At 34.5% G+C, this 24,259-nt stretch overlaps 1 protein-coding gene across 6 annotated transcripts in view; it reads right to left on the reverse strand.

The window, feature by feature from the left end:
• LOC106084024 (hornerin) overlaps positions 1 to 24,259 on the reverse strand; it is a 120,992-nt gene extending 96,733 nt beyond the window's left edge. For all 6 annotated transcript variants that reach the window (XR_009397797.1, XM_059365971.1, XM_059365969.1 and 3 more), the window contains exon 1: positions 24,162 to 24,259. The gene's annotated coding sequence lies outside the window, so the exon portion shown is untranslated. The remainder of the gene's footprint in view (positions 1 to 24,161) is intronic.

The following is a 24,259-nucleotide window of genomic DNA, read 5'->3' on the forward strand; positions in this document are numbered from 1 at the left end:
ATACGAACGTCTAAAAAGGGACCCCACTTCAGGCCTTCGGACAAAAAGCAACAAATGAATATAATTAGCATAACGAACTAGAATTTGTTGACGAATTATACAGCATACTGGTTAATTTAGCCATAAATACTAAATACAACCGACAAATGGAATGACTTCCAGGAGCACACAAAGATACCAAAGTATTTATTTATAGAATTGTTGACACTATTCATAAAGGATTCTAGATATTTTACTTATGATGAGAAATTGTACGAGCAAAAGAACGGCATCGGCCATCTCTCCGGTAATCGCCGATATTGTAATGGAAACCTTACTAGACGATACAATTGAGGAAATTACATCAAAACCAAGATTTCTGATCAAATACGTGGACGATATATTTCGTGTGTTAGAAAGAACGGGAGTGGAAAATACTCTACAAGTTATTAATAACTTCTACCCACAAGTCCAGTTCACAATGGAATGGGAATTAAACAACAAATTGCCATATCTTGACACCGTCGTCCACCGATATCATAATAGGTAAAAATTAAATTGGTATCAAAAAGATACAGCATTTGGGAGACTTATGAATAATTATTCAAATCATCCGAGAAAACTAAAAATAAATACGGCTACTAATTTTTTGTAAATTAACTTGTTTTTTAAGTTTATAGTTAAACCCCTGTCGAAGATCACCGGCGGTGGTCGAAATATTGGTAAAAATTAAAAATAAAACTCCAACACCTGTTTTTGTAAATTGTTCGATGACCTCGAGCCAAATCAAGAAGACAAAGTTATAAAATTCCAAAGGTCAACAATAAAATAACAGAAATTCACCAATAATATTGAGACATATAAGAGAATCCCTCGTGCAAAATTTCGTAAGAATCAGTTTACAAATAACGATATAACAGCAATTTTAGTCCAAATCGGATAAACATATATATAAGAGCTATATCTGAATTTGAACCGATTTTTTTCAAATTTCAATAGACTTCGTCTCTTGGTCCAAGAAAACGCTTGTGCCAAATTTGAAGACGATCTGATGAAAATTGCGACCTATACTTTGTACACAAATTAACATGGACAGACGGACATAACTTAATTGAATCAGAAAGTGATTCTGAGTCGATCGGTAAAGTTATCAATGGGTCTATCTCTCGTCCTTCAGATCAATACTTCGAGATGTTACACAGAAACAAAGTATAGCCCGACAACACAATCTATTGGGTTGCCCAAAAAGTAATTGCGGATTTTTCATATAGTCGGCGTTGACAAATTTTTTCACAGCTTGTGACTCCGTAATTGCATTCTTTCTTCTGTCAGTTATCAGCTGTTACTTTTAGCTTACTTTAGAAAAAAAGTGTAAAAAAAAGTATATTTGATTAAAGTTCATTCTAAGTTTTATTAAAAATGCATTTACTTTCTTTTAAAAAAACCGCAATTACTTCTTGGGCAATCCAAAACCTTTGAACTGAATCTGCAGACGTTGAAATACCCTGTCTATTGGTATAGACAGGTACCTACATACAAAGAAAGGCACATGAATGAAGACACCACAGACAAAGCCAAAATATCTTAGAACTTTAAAGTGTTTAATAATATAAACCCTTCATTTAGCTTGAATTCAATATTTTAATGCACTGCGAACTATGCATTAAAAATGAAAGAAATAAAATATTATTAATTTTCGCATTTGAACTACTTCATAGCAAACACAATTACGGGAACCATGTTTTTTTAGCAGATTCACCCTTTCAAGCAAAACTAAAAGGAGATCCTTCACATCTAATAAAAATATTGTTCAACATGCTACAGGGGAAGGGAAAATATTCTTAATATTACAATTATTGATTTTTTTCAGTCTAAAATCTTCCTCCATCTTCTCCTGGGGAGTAGGAAGAGTGTAGTAGATATAGACGCAAAATTTGGGTGTAAATCCATGTCTGAATATGAAGGTGGAAGTCTAAAAAAAAGGTAAAATGACAAGGCAAAAATGTGAATAAAATATTTTTCATTATAGACTCAGCAAACAAACAAAACTAACATGTCCACCAAACTAACGAATACCATCAAAAAAAGTGGGTGGTGTGGGAGTTATTGCTAGAGAATATGTTTGACGACAAATCTCAATGTGCAACTCAGCAAAAACGACAACCGTTTTTACTTCGGAAATGTAAAATAGACTCTACTATAGGTATATATTTTTTTTAAAATATTAATAATAAATAAAATATGGAAAACTTACACATAACCATCGCACGAAAACTGCTGGCCTAGCTACAAACTATGTGTGGGTGGTTGGTGTTGTGGTTGCAAAAAAAAAAAGACCAGACATTTGCCAAACTTTCACACAAACAACTCTTAAGCTGAGGAATAGATACTTCATAATTTTAAAGCATATACTGTAATATGTCACAGAGGTTATAATACTTTTCATCACTAAACACATTTTTTGAATACTTTTTTCCTATTTAATATTTAGATAGTTACTGTTTTCTCACAACTCATTGGGATAAATTATTTGCTGAGTTTTTCCGAAGTAACAATCTTATATTTTAGCATGTTGCTGAAACTTCTTTAGTCCCGACTGCTTGTTAGTTAGTGTACAAAGGAAAATTTTTATGTGATATGTCAAAACCCCCCAAAATAAAGGATGAACAGGAATTTTTGGTGAGAGCGTAAATTGTCACGCTCCATTATAAAAGCTGTCATTCTGCCTAACTTTCTTTCATGACTCTGTTGTTTCTTGCTCTTGTTCGCTCCCTGTCTAAGCACTCTCTTTCTCTCCGGTTCTCTTGTCTCTGAGTAAAAAAAAAAACATGCTCCTGCACGGGGTTGTCAAAGTGCTGACAGTGCAAAACGAGCAAAACAAAACAAAAAAACAAGGACATAACATGAAAACAAATGTCAAATACACGAAGCTTAAACAAAGCAAAACGGCGGAAGCCAGGGAAAATCTATGAGAATAAAGGGAATGATAAAATAGAAGCATTAACTAATGACGTTTTTAATGAGGTGGATTTAACAAAGTAGAGACGCATAACGACATGGTATAGACAATGTGAAAAACGTGGTGGACATTTAAGGATACTCAACGCAGCTTAGAGAAGTTTAAAAAAACGCTTAAAATCTTCTGCTGTTTTTTTTTTTTCTTATTTAAAAGCTGTTTTTGAAGCGCCTAGCTGTGATGTTGGCAACACAATTTTTTTACTTCTTTACGGGTTTCTAACTGTAAAATTGGGACTTACTCGTAAGTTCAGCGTACGGAATAAATGCCAAAAAAAACTCATTATTTACATACTTTACTAAAATAATCCCAAAATAACGAATAAAAAATAGGTTCCGGGATCGGTTCTCGGTGGTCCCTGAATGATGGAATTTTTCTTAATATAAGCGGTATGGAGGAGGTATGGAGGATATATTGTGGAGAAAAGGTCTACGAAGAAGAAGCATCCATTTAAAAAGTAACTACAATTTTTTTTTCAGGTGAAAGGGAGCATGATAAAAAAACGTATTTGTGTCTTAAGCCTAGTACTGACTTCATTCACAGCGAAAATGCCTTAAATTAAATTATTGCGAAATTCGACGGACTTTTTTCTTTGCCAGAACAGAAACAAAAGTCAAACAACAACACACAACAAAGACAACAGTATTGAAGCAGAGTCCATTGGTGCCCATTTCGTGAGCATTTAATTACATTTGCAATTAAAATTGTGCGAAATTTATCCTGACGCAGCGACATTTTCGCTACTATTTAGCTCTTAGAACTCAGTACCCCTTGTACGGAATGTATTCGCATTATCTTCGTCATAATTTTTTATAGTGCGTTTTGAGAGTTGCTCGTATGAAAAGTCAGCGGAAGAAGTTAGTACTAGGCTATAACTACAACAAAATAATTTAACCCGAATCACACTGAAACTTTTTGGTATATTTCTATTTTAACGAATTTTCGTGATATACCCACTAGGTAATTCTTCGACATAAACGATTCCAAACATGACAAATGACCGTTTTTTTTTTGAAAGAAGCACTTCTAACCTCTAAAAAACATCCAGACTAACTTCTTATTGTAAAGCCGTTGCTATTTTATAGTTAAAAAAACTGAAAAAAATAATCAAAATTTTTGCGTTGACATATGGCACATCAAGGCGATCCGGGTTAATTAAACCCTTACTCTCTCTCTCACACACTATTTCCACTCCAGCTACTCTGTTATTAAAGATATTATTTGCCAACATTTATTTTGGCAATTTTTACACGCTATTTAGATGTCTTATGACATGTCAAATTTAGCACAGTTAGAGTTGCACATGTTGTGTGATACAAATAAAACTATTGTAATATATGAAAATCACTTTTCAAAATAACACATTTACTCTATTCCCTCCGACAAAATCATAAAGAAATCAACTGTGTTTGTTGTCAGTCGAATAAAAGCAAACCCAAATTAGATTGTTTTCACAAATTTATGATTTAACCACCTTTCTCACAATTTTAACAATTTTTACGCATAAAAAAGTCAGATTTCCTCACATTTTTAGGTTATGTCATCCGAAGATAACATACAGGTGTGATAGCAAAAATATTGAATCATAGGTAAACTGACAGTTTTGACAAACATTTTAAATTAAATACAACTGTATGCCGTGTAATAGCGGCTTAAGTCTTAATTCACAATAGACCAATCCTGTAATTTTCTGAACAAAATATAGTCAATTGTGCAACTTTACTCATTAGGGTGAGTTTCGATAACTACGATGATGTTATTGAACGGCCTTCATCCTAATGGATTTGACAGCGTGTACTAGGAGTCTCACAATAAAAATTGTAAAAATGATTCGCCATAAGTAGCCAACAACAGCAAAGACGTCCACATATTTATGCCACGCTTTTACTTAAGGTATTTTCTAGTAAAGGTAACAAAAAATAATCAATTGATGGCAACAAATCTCAAAACATACATACATGTACATAAGTAGATATTTCTGATTACTATGTTAGCTATTGTTTTTTATAAACAAATCATTTTAAATATGTACATATGTATTACATATGGCATTATTATGCATAAAGATACGAGTACTTATTGTACGGACATTTTGACGAACCATTTTAATAATATAGTGCTTATGCCTATTTCCATAACACCACATACCTACCTACCTACCAAACACAAAGAAATTGATGAATTTGTTGTTGTTTGTTGTGGTTTTATATTTTAGTGTTTTATATAAATGCGCGTCACAATTTTTGGTTTGTATTAATGTTTGCCCACATGTGCATGTGTGTGTGTGATGTTGTTTAAATGTTACAATTAAGACTAGCGAAACTGTACTTTTGGGGTGTTTGCTGATGATGGATGTGCCGAGCGAACGGTATTTTGCCGGTTGTGGGATTTCATTTGTCTGCTTTGTTGCAAATAAGAGCAAAAATCGATAGTAGTTGATGATAATATAAAATGTATAATTGTTTGTGGCAATGTATACACATACCTTCGTCAATATCTACATATGAGCGTTTAGCTGCATGGACACATATAGGTAAAATTGAAATTATAAACATGCTGTCGTTGTATCGCCGTCGTTTTCTTCATCGTTTCTACATCGGCTTCCATGCAAGTGCATACAAAACTGAAGTTTATACGCATTTTAATGGGACGGAATGACGTTTTTTTAGCCAAGATGTAAATGTGTGTTGTGCGGCTGCTGGTAAAAGAACGTTAAGATGTTTATCCAATGAAGAAAAACAAGGATAGCCATCACAACATACATATGTGCCTATTTGCCTTTTTCATGTGGTTTTTTTTATAGTTCTTAGCACTATGTAGTCAGGTATTGTCAATCTAGACACACTTTAAGTACAAAATTGCTGCCAAACGGCGCTTTTAGCCGGATGCGGCTTTTAGGGGCTCAAGACATCAAGCTGGGATATCTGTTTATATGGGATCTATATCAGGCTATAGAGCGATTTGAACCATGCTTTACACGAATTGTGGAAGTCATAAAAAACCCCTTATGCTAAAATTTAGTCAAATCGGAAAATAATTGCGTATTCTAGGGGCCCAACAAGTTGAATGAACCATGGGAACGGACAGACAGATCGACCTAGAACGTTAAGATGATCAAGAATGTATATTATTTATTGGGCCTCAGATCAATATTTCGAGGTGTTCCAAATGGAATGGAGGACACCGTGGTGCAGAGGTTAGCACGTCAGCCTATGACGCCGTGGTTCAAGTCCCGGCGTGAACATCAGAAAATTTTTTTCACAGGTGGTTATTTACTTACAAATGCTGGCGACATTCTTTAAGGTTCCAGTCATGTTAAAATTTCTCGAATAAGTAGTATCGCTAGGCGGACAAGTTTTGAGGGTGGAACAGCCCCCAGTCTACTGGTTTATATATATGTGAGATTCGTACTCTTTTTTAAAATATTACTTGTCGGTTTCGTTGAATCAGAAGATAGGCCCAAACAAAAATATGCTTAAATCAATGGAACCATCTCCAAAAATAGAGTTTTAGAAAATCGGGGTATGAATTTGAATGCGTTAGATTGAAGCCGCTCCTTTCGGAGATGACTTGCACTTGATAGATAAGTGCAACCCTCGTCAGCGAAATTGTCATTTCAGGTGGCTAAAGCAAACCAGAAGGACAAAATGATTGAAGAGGAACTGAAGTCAATCCGGCCAAAGGAAAATGGGTTCACCCATTACTCTGTGTGTATGCTTTGAGAGTGGACGGAAAGCTGATCCTTTATAGGATTATAGTGATTTAATATTGCAATTATTAGCCAGAACCCATAATATAGGGTTTTCCCCATTAGGATTTGACATTTTTCTATAAATAAAACGCAAAACTTTTGAGATGTTTGAAAAACTGTATTATCGGCTTGAAGTACAATCGAAGCATTTATGAATAGACATCGATTTCGTTCATATGGCCAACGGGAGCACGTTTGCATCTGTCAATACGTTAGACCCAATTTTTGATGACTCGGTCACAAATTTTAGCCGAAACGTTCACTATTTCCCGCTCAATGTTTTCTCTGAGCTCTTCTAAAGTCGTCGGCTTGTTGGCATAGACCAATGACTTGATGTAGACCCAAAACAAATTGTCTAGATGCGTCAAATCGCACGAACGAGAGGTCCAATCGATCGGGCCATTTTTCCTGATAACACTTACTCCTCAATATATCCATAGTGTGGCTTGTGGCACCGACATATTGAAACCACATGTCCAACTCCATGTCTTACATTGCAGGCCAAAAATAATCCGTGAACATTGTGCGGTAGCGTTGTCCATTCATGGTACCACGACGACTCGCAACGTTGATGATTAAGTATGGCCCAATGACGCAGCCCGCTTGCAAACCGCACCAAACCGTTACATTTGTGGATGAAACCACATATGTTCCAAGTCCATATCTTAAAATGTAGCCCAAAAAAAATCGTTAGCATGGTTCGGTAGACTTGTGCATTCACGGTAACCCAATGACGCCGACCGCATGCAAACCGTTAGATTTGTGAATAAAGTTAAGCACATGTGGATTTTCACCTGACAAATAACGTTTTTTTTTTGCAGATTTCGAATTTCGGTAGTAAATCATAAGATTTCAAGACGTTGTTCGCATTTGTTCTTCAACGTGATGAATATGTTGAGTTTAGTGAATAAATCGACAGTGACAGTATGATGATAAGTGTAAAAGTGCACTCACAAATTAAATTCAAAGATGTCAAGTTCCTACTGCAAAACCCTTTATTAGACGGAATCCATGCTCCCCGCAATGGTGGGTCGCAGAATCTCAAATACTCTTAAACCAGCCAACAATATTCCACTTCAGTTTGCCGATATCATTAATCTCGTAGTATTTACCCAGTTCGTCAGTGAGCAATTTCTGGCCACCTTATCAGCAATAGCATATCCTTTATCCAGTATTCAGTGCAATGTTAGTACTACAACAATGCAATTGATGTATGTATACTGACGACATATGTATTCTCAGATTCTAAGATAAGAGATGTTCTTCCCCTCGAAACCTTGGGTCTTTAAAGATTAACGGAATGGAAGTTATCCCGTTAATATTCATCTCAATTTTCTTAACTTGCGACTTGTGCCCAATTTATGGATGGTTCTTTCTTTAAAACATCGAACTCCAGCACATCTGGCATGGTACGAAATATGGAAAGGTTTTATTTGTTGTTACATATTCTGAACACATATCTATGTATATATCTAATTAAATTGCAATTACAGTTTGATTCTTGTTTTTAATAGGTGTCAAAATTTTTTCCATTTTACATTTTTCACCACACTATTCCCAAAATATGCAACAGTTATACTCTCTCAAGTAAGAGAGATCAACGAACTCTGGCATCATTTGTAACGTTTTTTTTTTTTTTTTGTATCGTATGTGTTGAGAGAGTGAGTTTAGTTGGTGGGTAAGTGACGGTATGGCTGATGCCTGCTGAGTTTGTGCACATGTTTACACAAATAAACGAATAAAAAACAACCATTAAATGAGGTTCACTTGATTGTTCTGCTCTTAACTCGTTTTGTAGTTTTTAGCAACTTTTTATTTCAGCCATTTGTAAGTACCGCTAATATTTGCAATCTTGTTTTCTCTCTTATTTTTATTAGGATTGGCAAGTCTACAACATGTCTGTCATTGTTTTTATAGACTATAGCTATCTAGATACAATGAGCATGTTTGTTATAATAGACACGTTTTATTTTTGTTCTCCACACACAGCCTTCATATGAAAAACCTACATAGATTCCAATGGATAATTAATCTTGCAGAAATGATAACAGAATTTAGTAGTTGTTACGGTATGTATGTAGGCACCAATGTAATAAACTGAAAAATAGGTTATTGCTAAATCCTTCGGCATTTTTTCGAATCGAGAAAGTTCCTCTTTGGTCGTTAATAACAAAAGTTATGGCATTTTTACATGTTTAAAATTTTAATTATCAATTTACCAAGCTCTATAAAAAGATAGAGATAATTAATTTTAAGCTTTAATATTGGGTTGCCCAAAAAGTAATTGCGGATTTTTCATATAGTCGGCGTAGACAAATTTTTTCACAGCTTGTGACTATGTAATTTCTTTCTTCTGTCAGTTATCAGCTGTTACTTTTAGCTTGGTTTAGAAAAAAAGTGTAAAAAAAGTATATTTGATAAAAGTTCATTCTTAGTTTTATTAAAAATGCATTTACTTTCTTTTAAAAAATCCGCAATTACTTTTTGGGCAACCCAATACATAAAATCATTCTTAAGTACCTACGAAACGCATTTCGTAAGCTTTAAATTACCAACGTTCATGTTTGAATGTGATGTCTTACTAACATTTCTCTTGAAAATGACATAGATTTTTAGGTATGGATGTGTGTGTGTGTGTGTATGTTACTCCTGTTTTCTTCTCATAATTTTATTAGCTTGATGTCTCTTTGTATTTTACATTATTGCATTTCTATCAACTCGTAGATATTCCCGTTATGATTTATTTCTTTTTATTTTTATGTTACCTCAATTTGTACATTAAAAGAAACGAGAACAGAAAATGAAAGAGTGGATTTGCGGTAAATTTTGTGTTTTTTTGGATGCATTGTTGGCTTTACTATGTAGGTAGGCATGTATGTATAAGTTGTTATTTGCTGTACTAGATATTCGGTTCTGGTCTCAAAATTAGGTAAAAATATGTTGAGAAAAGTTTTGCAAATTTGTGAAAGTAACGAAGACTATCACTTTTGGCAATTTTATACCATTCCAATATGCCCTTTTTGTTGCATTCAATAAAATATAGCATATGGAATATCTTATTTGAGCAAATAATAGGTGTTTAATGGCTGATAAAAGCAAATTAGTTATTTCTCCAAACTTTTCATACACCTATAGTATGTATGCATGTGTATATTTAGATTAGAAAAAAGGACATTCATTCATCACAACCAACATCAGTATCTACAAAAAAAAAAGTTCTTAATATTCACACAGTAGCAGTAGAAAAAAACAACAGTCGTTAAAAGCTGCGACAACAACAATAAGGTAAGCAGCACAATAAGTAGTTACACACAAGCAGCAACGACGGTGACTACGACGATGACAACAATGGCAAGAAGGAAAAAAGTACAGTTGGGCAAAAGAAAAAATTAACATCAAATATAATCAAAAGTATCTAAAGTGTAGCACAGCAATACGAGAGAACGCGCGGCGGTGGCAGCTACACAACAGCAATACCATCATCATCACCATCACCATCCGCTGCCGAGCAATAGTAAAAACAATACGAACAAAAAAGTACAAGCAAACAACAACAACAAAAAAGACGAATGATTGGATTTTTTTTATTTTACGATTTTGTAGAGCAACCTCTTCTTTTTCTCTTCTCGTTGCTTAACTACTTCTTCGAAAGACCAAACGCCCGCTCGATACAATGTGTTGTTGTTGTCATTGCTGATGTTTCTCCTATGAATTCGTTTTTGCCCGCTTTGTGTGAATTTGCCGTTTTATTTTGTCGTGGTTGTTGTTATTGCCTCATATTAAGATGAAATAAATAAAATAAATGTAGACATGAATGAATGGGAATTGGATACATTTAAGAGCTGAGGTGGTGTATGCTTTGATACGGATGATGATGATGGGTCGATAGTCGGTATGCTTGGTGCAAACGAACTAAGCATTAGCTCAAAAAAGCAAGACACCACCGCAGCTAGGGAGGGTAATAATACAAAAAAAATTATTTTCCAACGGTCATGACACAAAATATTTTCAATTGTCCCACATGTAGAGTTGTCAGAATTTAAGTAGCAACAAAAAAGTAAGTACAAAAATAGAGATTCTACAAACAATTAATAAACGGCATATGTATTTCAATTATTTATTAAAATTTCAAGTATTTAAAAATTAATTGAAACATAAGGTAAAATATTTTTAATAAAACCCTTAAAATCTAAACATGTAATTCAAGGCATTGCTTGAATTATAATGGTAATCCTTGATTGTTAACCAATAAAATGTGTGACAACCCACATATGGGTGATGAACTGAGATATGTTCATCACTCATACTTTAACAACTGTACAGTACACGACAAGTCATTTAAATCCCTGATATTTTGTGTTTGCATATTCATTTTTTCCTGTTTGTGCAGTGTGAACAAGAGGAGTTCAATGTTCCAAATTTAGTAGTTAAGGTAGGTCAGTGACGTATGCCAAGTTACGACATGGCCTTGAAGAATACAAAATATCATGATTTGAAAATATTGTATGAATTAGATGCTTGAAACTTAAGAACTAACCCCACATCATATTTCAATTAACAAATTCTTTTAAAGAAAGTTGGCAATTTTTAATTTTTCTTTGTTGCTTTTTTTAATTGCTCTACACGATTAATACACAAAATTTAATGCCGCAACACATTTTATCACTATAAACTGAATTGACGATCAATCAAGCAGAAGTAAAAAAAGTTACCAAACCTCTGGTCTGGCTCTGTATTCCGTGTATCCGATGCATTCAAATGTGCTCATTGAAGTGAAATGAATAGACAGACGTGTGTGCCTATTTCAACATGAGAGGCTTGTGTGTATAAGAAAAATAGAAGTATGAACAACGCAGGCGTCGAATTAATGTCGTCAAAGCACGACAATGACTCTGCACGCAATACTGAGAATACTTTGAAGAGTGTAAAGTGAGATAAAAGGTTTAGCACGCAAAGAGAATGACAGTAATGCCAATATACTAGCCATTTCATACGCCATAAATGGAGATATATGCACATAGCTAAATAATATAAGGTTAATCATTCATAAAACAAAAAGTGGAAAGCCCATGAACATTGAGGAATTCCAAATGTGCAGATTAAAAGTGTCACAAATAAGATAAAACGTAAAGAATGAATGTAAAAACAGACATCCTCAATGCCGAGTACTGTGAAAATTTAAAAAATTGTATATCGGCTGATTGCTTTACTTAACCTTACTCAGTGAATCATTATAGGTACCGTACATGCAATTAAATTGGTTTTTTAAAGAGTGTTGCTTCTGTTAATAACATTATATGACATTTAAGGATATTTGTAAGACTCCAATGACATTTTTGAAAATTTCCTCAAAGATACCACAATATTCAAGTGTAAATTTATTGACCTCCGATTTAGTGCAAACATTGGGTTGCCCAAAAAGTAATTGCGGATTTTTCATCTAGTCGGCGTTGACAAATTTTTTCACAGCTTGTGACTCTGTAATTGCATTCTTTCTTCTGTCAGTTATCAGCTGTTACTTTTAGCTTGCTTTGGAAAAAAGTGTAAAAAAAGTATATTTGATTAAAGTTCATACTAAGATTTATTAAAAATGCATTTACTTTCTTTTAAAAAATCCGCAATTACTTTTTGGGCAACCCAATAGATTGCAACTTCATTTCTAGTTATTGTTGTAGCATTGTGTTGTACACAGGCGGGGGCAGCTCTTGCCGATGAAGAACTCCAACGGGTCCATCCGGTACGTACAACCGGCTGCCCATTTCTAGTATTTGACCACATAAAAAAAATCATAAATTTGGAATAAGTAATTTTAATCGAGTCAACTATTCATGTCAATAAACAATGTTTGTAACAGAATGTTAATGTTGCTCATTATAGAAGGAAGAGTATACAAATTCAAAATTGCCATGAACACTCCATTAAGGAACAGGGACAAACTTCTCACATGTGTTTAAATTTTAGCTCAATGATATGAGACCTCCTTTTTTATGCCGAGTCCCAACGGCGTGCCGCTTAGCGAGACCGCTTGTTAGAAAAGTTTTAACATGGCTGGATACCTTGACAATGTTGCCAGCATTTGTAAGGGGAAAACCAGCGCTGAAATTTTTTTCTGAAGCTCATGCCGGGATTTGAAGCCAAGCGTTTGGCGTTATAGGCGGACATGTTTATGTAACTCTGCGCCACGGTGGCCCCCAGAAGGAAGAGTACAGGTATTCGTTAAATTTGTCATTCCGTTTCCAGAAGTCGATTCCGTTTGCGAACCCTAGTGGGTATAGATGCTGATCCATGGCCACCTCGAGCATGTCAAACTTGTAATTGCCTGCCAAACAGTTATTCTTGGGTAGATCGGTTTGATCATTACTGGAAAAACATTTACATTGACTACGTTATGTTTTGTGCCCATATCTTTATCCGCTCAGAATTTTTAGTGGTATTTCCAAAATTTTTTGATTTGGCAACAATGAATCGGCATGTCTGTTGTAATCACCATACAGTCTTTGTAAATGAAAACTTTTTAGTCTTCTAAAAGCATTCTGATGTAGATATTTAGCCATTGAAAGATAAAGACAAATATTAAAATATTGGGTTGCCCAAAAAGTAATTTTAAAAGAAAGTAAATGCATTTTTAATAAAACTTAGAATGAACTTTAATCAAATATACTTTTTTTACACTTTTTTTCTGAAGCAAGCTAGAATTTTCACTTAACATGTTTCCTGGTGTTACACACGTGATTCAAACCTCTGCGTTCTAAAGGGTCAATAAAATCCAAAGCAGGGCGATTAAAATACAAATATTCGATAGCGACGCCTCATTATTTTTTGTCAATTCGTTCACTCGTCGTGATTTTTTTGGTTTTTTTTACTTGTTCCAAGAATAATCCTAACGCAAAAGCAAATTTTTTCCTTGAAATTGTACACATATGTGCAAACATTTTCAAAAAAACGAATCATATTTTAATTACCTCGTAGAGAGGTAAGCCTTACACATTTAAAATTTTCAATTTTCTGCGAAATCGGCTAACAAATACGCTTTTTATGCGATCATACCATAAATAAAGTCTGATACGGCCAATTTAAGAACTTAATCTGTGTATGGACAAAAATACGGATCTGTTTTAAATTTCAGCTAAATATTTTAACTTTTGAAGTCAGTAGAGCGATTAAAACAGACGAACAGACACACTGACATCGTTACATCATCTTAGAATTTTACGATGATCAAAAATATATACTTTTTAGGGTCAGAATTTATATTTCGATGGGTTGCAAACGGAACGACAAATGAATATAAAACTTCTTATAAACTTCTTCTTTCCTATCAAATACAGAAGTTTTTAGTATGTACGATTTGTTTTTCCGATTCCTTGATTATAAAAATTTTTTGCTTTTTTGTTGTTGTTGTAGCCTGACCAGTCTCTGGGAAGGCTCGATTATTCCTGTGCCTAAAACCGATCGCAGTACGACCGAGGCTTCTTTGTTTTTAAGGCCGATACAATATTCGTGATTCACAATGGGAAACCGATAAATTTTACGACTACTTTTTCGCCACGGCAGCCGGTTGTACGTACCAGATTGATCTTCGGCAAGGGCTGCCGCCTCAGTGTATAACACACTGCTACCACAGCAACAACGATTACTTTTTTCAAACATTACAAAAATTTCAATAACATAATATTTTAATTAAAATTGTATCATAGGTAATACTGAATGAAATCAACAAGTCTTTTCGCTTTAAAATCTATTATCTAAAGAAATTGTGAAAAATATTGATTTTTGTCACAAAAAGCAAAGTACCAGCATTAATATAAAAAAAGAACTAGCATTTCTATAAAAAAAATTATGAGTTATTATAATTCATATTTGTTGATATTGGCATCACTGACAACGCAAATTATAGGAATGCAAGTGACGTATGAATGAATATGTACATAAAAAAAGACAATAACCTAAAAATATTGAGAGCGCGAGAGAGCCCGTTCCACAAACAAATCAGAGAATAGTAAAAAAATCAAATAGCCGTTGATCCCAAAGCAAAATGGCTGATAAAACATGCGATAAAAACGAAATTTGCCAAACTAAAACATGCCGGAATCGTATGTGGGGAAAACGTAAATAAAAATAAACAAAAATATATTAAATGTGAAAACGAAGCAGAGAAGAAAAAAGAAATACAGAACTAAAAAAATCGTATCACGTGCAAACACTCGCCAGACTTTAGACAAGCAAGCACAACAAAAAAAATTAATAACAACAACATGAGCCGGCAGTAGACGACGAACAGACAGACGCTTGGACAGACTGCAGGTTGTTCAACATTCAAACTGTATGAGAGAATTATAAAGAGGAAAGCAGTCGGTCGTCGGCCTGGCTGCTCTATGTGTTTAGTATTATGAACAACAACACATACACCTTCGTTCAGTGTTGTACATTCATTTTCTGTGTAAAAGTATCACAAACAAAGCACGACGTCTCCTAAACTTAAAAAAAAAAATAACGACAAAGCAATCGTTATTACGGTATGCGAAAAAAAATGTCGGCAGTTATAACACGAAGATGCAAATATGTATCTCAATGACGCGACTTTTTTGAGTATAATTGAAGAGAGTATATGAGGTACGACTGACTGACCATTCATTTTTAGATTTCAGTTCGATTTCTGTGTATTAAAGTTTTTGCGTTTACATGCTATAGCAGGCAGCCGTGAGCAATAAGTGCATTTCAATTACAATAACAAAAATCACTTCAATGATGGCAGTAAAGACAACGGCGTCGAAGGAAAAAACAAAACGCCGCCATTGAGTTTAAGGCTTGTTAATTCTATTGGATATAAAAACTCACAAAGAAATCAGAAAACGACTGGAAGGAATATCCGCTGAAGTAAAGCGTCAAACGTAATTGTATTCGCAGCAACGGCGGCAATGCTTATGGGCACTATAATGACACTAACCAACAACCACATAATTATTTTTCACAAAAAAAAAGAGTATTATTGGCAGTGGTGATGGTTAAGGTGATAACGATGCATTGTCTCTGCAGCGAATAGTGGAATATATTTAACCATATATGATGTGTATTCAGTACAAAAATTCAAATTGCATAGCTTATGGGGATGTGTGTTAGCCAATATACATATGTAAACGCAGTAAGGCTGTGTCATAACAAAAACTAGACGAACAGTCGTGATGGAACTGTTGAGTTTTAACGAAATTATTATGAATTATGATTATAGTTCTTATGCACTTTAAAATGTTTATGTACACATATGTACCTACATACTTATTTTTGTAATTCCTTGTAAAAAAGTAGATTTTTTATCAGATCTTTAAAAATTCATGGGTAGACTAACGTAAACATCATGCAGTATATGTTTGACAGATGTCATGACATCCACTACTATTTATTCGTCAATACAAAATAGGAATCAACCCATATATCGTGGAATCAACCCAAGCCTTTGGCCAACGATAGAGCTTGTTAATGTCCTATGTTCACACTGAACAGTTTTTTATTGGCCATATTTTATTGTAATATATTTAATATACTCCAATATTAAATAAAGGACATATATATACAAAATTTATGAGTTAAAAACATATAAAATTTATTATTTTCTTAATACTTAGTTGAGTTTTTATCAACAAAAGTTATCGCGAACGTAACTCAAATATAACAAATGTACCTATTGATGATTACAAAGACAAAATTAAATGTTGGTATGTGTACATATACATAAAAGTCGTGTTGTGCTATGAGAGCGTTTTTCTCTATGCCAATCTCTGAATGCCTTTCTTCGTGGATTGCCATTGCCCGTACTGATGATGGTAATGCCTACCAAATAAACAAAAACAACTATAACGTCGCACCACACCATCAAATAAGCATGACAGCCAACGCGAAACGACGTTTCATTTTATACTCAGTCACTCACTTATTTCGTTCGTATCCACCAAGTCTCGTCGTGCATAAACATCGGCTACATTACTGTTATTGTTTTTGTTTTTATAATAATGCCGAGTGTTTGGCTGGTTTGTACACAAACATTACTGTTCATGCACATACACACGCATCCACATATAGAAGATGGGGGTTTGGTTTGTTCGTTTTTCTTTCTGTTTTGCTTTAAAGATACATAATTACGAATAACTTCTAAAGGCATTTTCTGCCTAATAATTGTCTGATGTTTCTCGAAGTTTCATCAATTAACTCATAAAAACTTTTATATTATAAACATAGATATTTTTTAATATATTTCTTATTACATATTTATTTTTATAAATGTGTTATTTTCAGCTCACCTTAATCAATGTCGACCTTGTATATCCTTTGCGTACGAATTGAGTTGCCAAATATTGTGTTGTTTTAAGTAAGACATTTCAGTGTCAAATTGTTGAAGTAAAGCCTGCATGTGTTTTTTTTTTTTCTTTTTGCAAGGTATGGTTTGTACTACGTTCGCTTTACGCGAAATATTTTCGTGATTACTTTTTTTAGATAACCGACTTTGCAACAACAAAAAAACTTGCTGACTAAATCAGTAGGACATTCCCCCATAACTTATGAAACAAATTTAATAAAAGTATTAAGTTATTTTTGAGGTTTTTGTAGACTATTCCAAAGTTTTTCGTCTTTCAAAGGGAACAAATGTGACAACTGCGGTTTTTATTTTGATATTTGGTTTTGCAAACAGTATTCACAATTTGTAAAAGGAATTAAGATACAATTCACAACAGCCATAATTCTCACTTTGTAGTAGAAAGAGAGGTAAGGTAGTAGAAAGAGAGGATAAAGGATTTTTGACCATTAGCACATTATAAAATGAGTTTTACTTTTAACGGATTGCCAGATATGTTTGAAATACATAATGAGTTCGATGATCGCCAAAGTTTCGAAATTGCTTCGATAAGCGAATCTAAATAAACTATTGAGCAAATTTTATCCTTTTTTGAAAATTCGGCAAGAAAAACGTTACCAAAAGTTGTACCCCGTACCCAAATGCAGCAAAGTGGTAATACCTTGTACAACAGTGGTAAAGAAAGCCTATACAAAGTTATTAGACAAATATATTAATAGATGCGAGATTGCAACAGGAAATTCAATGGTACAAGCAAACTGAGAATAGTTGTAAGATGTGTACATTTGTTAAACTTGCAGAACATGTGCGACTTTGCAATGTTATACAATTTGATAAGATTTGTGTAGGTAATTGTATTAATATTTGATTCAGACTTACACTTCCATTCACAAAAGGTTTTACATTTTTCCCATTGGCCTCACAAATTAAAAAAAAAAAAAACATATCATGACCTTACGTTTAGTAGATGTACTAAATGTCAAAAGATTGTATTATAAAACGGTCAACGTTTTTCCGAAGGCGAAATTGTGAAAATTGATATCAATCAAGATATTTTCTCAGAGATGTGCAGAATATTCATTAAATCAGATTTAATTAAGAAAAAATTGAGAAAATATAGATTTAGTTTTCAAAAAAATACAAGAAAAATAAACAGCAAATTGTTGTTGCTTTTTTACATATTCATCCGTTATTTGTGTCGATGCAAAGTCATGAAAAAAGGAACCAGTTCTGAACGATTCTGCCCAATCAAGTAAACTAATTATATGGCCGCATTATGCAATCAATGAAAAAATTTTTTTGAGTATAGTTTATAAAAGTAAAAGTGATTTAACAAGAAAAGAGCGTTCAGTTTTTTGTTTACATTAAATAGCGAGACACATACTTTTTATTTAGTTTCATCAATCATTTTTGTTTTTGTTATAGAATAGACTGAACCAATTTACTTGAAATGTTCCTACATAGTCTGGAATGGTAATGTGGTGAAGAGGGTAGTTTGTGAGCTCGTCTTCTTTCCAAAAAAACTCCTTAGCGGACATGTTGCGCGATGGGTCTCAAATTGTAGAACTAAACTGACATAGAAATACAGCACCAAGTGTCTGGAGGTCATCACCACATCTAAAACTTCCCGATCAGAACAAAGTCGCACCCAATTGAAATATGGAGCATGTAAAATAATCATGACAAATCCTATATATTAATCCTATAAATGCAAGGTATTAAGAGTAGATTGCGAAGAATTTTTATTCGAGTGTCTCAAGAACCGCCACCTCCTAAACTAAAACTCCTAAAGACGACATAAAACCTTTCAATGACAATGTGGACTGAAAGGAAAGGGTTATAGGAATAAAGAATTTGACATTGAAACATGAAATCAAGTGCCTGAGAATCCACCCCTCCCCGAGTGCACATATGGCATTGGGCATTTCAAGGGGACACTAATACCGATCGGCATGATATGGATCAACGATGCAAATCATATTTGAACCTTTAAAACTAAGATGCACCCAGAAACCAAGAAGTTAAAATTATAAATATAAGCTTTTGTTCTGTCATATCGAGCATCATAGGCCCTCAGTATTTATGCCAGAGCCGGTGCCGCCTTCCTCTCACAGAGACTTTGCGCTCAACACCGCTGATTTTCAGCGACTGTCGTTGCAGCTACTCCGTATGGAGCATTCCACTATCTTCAACCTTTGGACGTGCCCGATAGCTCGCAGCTAAGATTCTCGTGACAGCAATGAACACCACACAGATCGAACCTCAATGTCTCGGCCTGTATGGTGCACACAGCTATCCCGTGCCGGGATGGTTTAATATTTATTAAAGAACCAACCTATGTACAATCAACTGAAGTTTATAGATCAAAATGTGTATGTGACTCTTAAGTCTTTGGCAACGGGTGTTTGGATTGCATTGTATTGAAGATCACCAAGAAAAACTTCAAATGATATACCTAAATAAAATAGCAGCCGCGTTGGCAGCGAAGATAATGATTTACGGCGAATAGGAAAAATGATTTTGTTTGTTGCAAGTAAGACAGTTGCCACTAAGAGAATAACATAAAAGAAGAAACACTTAAAAAAAAAACTAATCCCACAAGCCAACTATTAACAGCTGTAAAAAGAGTAATAGCAACGACAATGGCAAAAACAATATTCAGCACGACAGTAATAAAGGAAAATTGCAAATTGTAGTGATGTGACTACTCATACTTAAGTTTTGCAAGTATAAATGAATGTACGTACATAGGTAAATTTGTATATAGGTACATTATTCGATTTTATATCAAATGCAAAAAATACAAACAAACACATCCCATACATAGAAGCCAACAGATAGACATTTATACAATAAGCTGCATAAATATTTCTTTGGTTTCCACGTCATATAACGTCATAAGAGCTGTTGCAGCTACTTACTCTTATAGTTGTTGTGGGTATGTATGCATGTAGTACATATATCTAAAACGGAATTAATAATATTTTTGTATTCTTTTTGTATCTCATTATTGTCATCCATTATCTTCTCTCTTACTCTCTATACATGACGTGTAGGAAAAGCAATCAATTTATTACACAGTAAAAGGCAAGAAGTAGAAAACATTTTTACTATATACATATGTACACATAGCTAGATGAATTCAAGAAGTGTATAGATAATTGTTACGAATATCATAAAACTGATTTAAATAAAGCAAGGGGTATTTCCACATCAAGAAACATATCGTTGGTTGCATGTCATATTTTATTCTTTAAATTTTTACTGTTAAAGTGGTTTGCAGGGTGTACCTAAAAATAATATTTCGAAATTTCTATTTACTTTATTCTATAATCATCGAGCTTTTCGCTAGAAAATTTGTATGGTTTGCGTAAAAAAGACTATTTTAGGTTTTTTGGGTTCTATACACAGGAAAATCTCTGAAACTTACGTGGCTTTCTAAAGGATATTGTGTAACTTTGACAACTGTCACCTTATTTATGCTTGGTTTGGTTTGAATTTCATAATGTACGTACACACCTAGCATTTCATAATGTACATACACACTTACTGTAAAATTAAACAGACTTATTGCTGACGTACGGGTGTTTTTTTTTTTTAGATTTGCGATCTCCTCTCTTTCCAAAGGATTTAGAATTCATTACACAATATCGTGCAAAGCGATCAGCCGAAAGTTGGGCACCGACGGAATCTCTACGCCAATGCTCGAAAACTTGCATGTAACGGATGTCGAATACATGACACAAATCCTCAACCTGTCTCTAAGCACTTTCAGTTCCTGATGTCTGGAAAATGGGCCAAGTGATTCCGCTACTGAAGCCTGAAATGGACCCAAGTTAAGGATAGTCGCACAGACCGGTCTTCCTTCTCTCGGCAGTATCCAAGATGATTGAGGGACTTCTCCTGCCGGGACTATCTGGAGAATTTCCTTTTGTTGAGCACCAGCACGGATGCCGTTGCTTGCATAGCACGACGACTGCTTGCAGGCCATCACTACATTGCATATTTAACGTGGTCTAAATCCGGACGTTCCTAGTGGTTCTGGACCTCTAAAAAGACTTCGAGAGGTCCAGGTACATGCCACGCTTGTAGAGGACATCACTAATACGTCTCTCCAGCCAGTTCTAATTCAAAGCCCCGATAAGCGAAACAGGGAGTACCACCAAGCGGAGTTGTCCCTACAGCACTATTTAATCTCTACCTTTCCTCTATTCTACACCTTTCAGACGGCAACGAGATCGTTTCATATGCCATTATATGATCAGGGCTTCGGACCCTCTCGTTGATAACATCTGCGTGAGGTTTATTTTGCACCCAGAAATTTAATTTCATTTATTAACCAAATATGTAATATAAAGCCAATAAGGCCCATAAAATAATTACATACAAACATTTCAGTAACCTGAGTATAACAGATAATTAAATTCATTTCTTAACATAATGAGGTACTTTATTATATTTACCTAAAATTTGGCTCCCCAGCCATTAAAAATAAAGAATATAAAAGAAAGATAAATAGAAATTTGAAGATATCCACCAACAAATCTTCAGCCACACTGTACATACTCATAGTCAGCGTATAGTATGCGGAGTTAGATGTGAAAGTCGACTTGCCTAAGTGTTCTGACCACCAACTTTCCCAATATGTATGGGTTAGGTTAGGTAAGAGCGGCAGTCCTTTACAGACTCACTTAGACCATTTAAAGTCCATTGTGATACCACCAGTAGCGACAGACCAAGGCTTCTGGCGGGAATCGAACCCACGATCCCTGCACTGGTAATCCAAGCACGTTACCAACTCTGCTACCGGGACGCCCATCCCAATATGTATACTTAGTGTCACATTTGACAGCCTTTATATGTAAATCTTCCGCACATGCCACTGCAATTTGTGGGAAGGTCAAGAATAGAAATAAAGTCCTCAAGGCGCTTGCAGACACCACTTGGTGTGCTGACAAAGAAACCTCGTTAATTACGTACAAAGTAATTGGTCGTTCAGTGATAAACTATGCAGCGCCATTGTGGATTCGCCAGCTGAGCGACATGTAGGGGATTAACATTCAAATATGTCGGAATGATGCCTTACATTCTGTCGGGGGCTGTCGCCTCAATGTGTACTTCCTCTGTCAGAGACAAAGATCCAAACCGTGCGAAGGCACAGGCGTTAGAGTCAGCGCTACAAGAGAGGTCCTCTAGATCAGGTGGCGTTTCAAGTGGATCTAGATACCATTCACGTAGACACGTTAGCAGAAACGGCGACCAACTACAAGTGAAATCAACTACCACCCATTGCATCTAAAGATGTTAGCCTCCTCGGTTAACCAGAGTAGTTCTGGCTCAATTGCGTTCTCAGAATTCCTAGATCCTAGGAAACACAACACTCTGAAATAGTTAGAGACCAGACCGTTTAAAGCAATATGCAACTTAAATAGAGCAACATTGTGAAATTAAGAGACAAAGGACAAACATGAGCTATTTTAACAGCTGATTTGGAAAAACTGATATGGATAATACACATAAGAGTTGCCGAATATATTTTTTTTGTTTACAATTTGCTTCCTTCCATTGAACTGCAAACATGTATTTTCCATGCAGTTGCGAGTCAGATTATTGGCTACTGGGTAGGTTGTTGTCTGAAATAGACATGGCATAAAAACACATTGAAAAAGTACAGGTGTAGTGACAACTTTCAATCATCACTCATCTTGTATGTTTCAATAAACGATAACAATAGGTTTTATAATACCAAAATTTGCAACACTGCAGTTTTAATAAAATGAAACAAAAAAATTAAGCACACACACACGCCCAAACGAAACAAAAATTAACACAACACTTCAGTATAGAATAAAAATGAAAATGATTAAAATGAAATGGTCATCATTATTGGGATTTAATATTTAGACACAGATCGCTTGAAGAATTCAAGCGAGCAGACATTATTTTGTATATATACGGCGAAAGAGAAAAGGCAGCGGCGTCACAAAGCCAAAAAAAAACTAATTTTTAATTTTCTCTATACACATCTAAAGCAGCACCTAAGAGTACGAACAACTGCACACAAACGGCAGCTAAAGACACCAAACACACACACACTAGCATTCAATCGCAGCACTCACGCACATACACTTCACACTCCCAACACATCCAACATGCAGAGACACACCACAGAAATGTACAATTATGCAAAAACAAAAATGAAGTGCCTTGAATAAAACTTTCTATAACATGTCGTTTTTACTAAGCTATCAAACTAGCCATATGTATATTGTAGGATTTCTTTCGATTGATTTGTTCTATTCTTGTTGGTTTTCTCAAATAATTGAAAATTCGGATTTGAAACTTGAAAAGAAATGAAGAAAAAAATACACATGCAGCGGCGGCTTCAGATCACATTTTGACATTATTTATATGTTTTGGTTATTTATTTGTTTGCTAATTTTCACCATTTTTTCAATACATCTCTAACGACAATTTTTTGTCATCAGCACAATTAAAAAGAAGAGATGCAGGTATATACATATATACCGTCGTTTTATTCGTGGGTAATAATTGTCGTATGCGGCATTCGTTAAACTGACGATGTCGTTTATTGTCCGTTTTGTTGTTGTTGTTGGTGCTAATAATCTGTTTCTTTAGTTTTTTTTCTCGCCATAGCTGTCTCAGCAAGTAGAGAATTTTTCACTTCATAGAAATTAAATTTTTTGTAACCTTTATTTTATAGCATTAGTTTTCTATCTATTGTACTTCACTTTGATTTGGCTTTTGACAATTTAATCTTTATTCACACACAATAGGTCTTTAAACTTTATGCAAAAATTTTTTTCTTGTCGACCATCATCTCTATTATTTCCACCATGCTCATTTTTTATACATATGTATTCTTCATTTGTATTTTTGTGCAAACTTCAAATGCATTTTTCCACACCGTAATTTAAACGCAGATACATAATCTTTACATTAAATGATTGCAATTTGCTTATATTTTATTATTATCACATATTTTTGCAGTAATTTTCACTTAAAGTTACCGTTTTTGCAATTTTTCTACTCATCAATGTACGCACCACATCAAAGATCTCCATTTTGTTTCAGAAAAAGCCAACGCAAGGTTGTATCCAGCGAAAAAGCCGTCGAGTGACGTCTGTCATATTGTAATCGGTAG

The sequence above is a fragment of the Stomoxys calcitrans genome, chromosome 3, assembly GCF_963082655.1.
Source record: "Stomoxys calcitrans chromosome 3, idStoCalc2.1, whole genome shotgun sequence".
Taxonomy (NCBI): Eukaryota; Metazoa; Arthropoda; class Insecta; order Diptera; family Muscidae; genus Stomoxys; species Stomoxys calcitrans.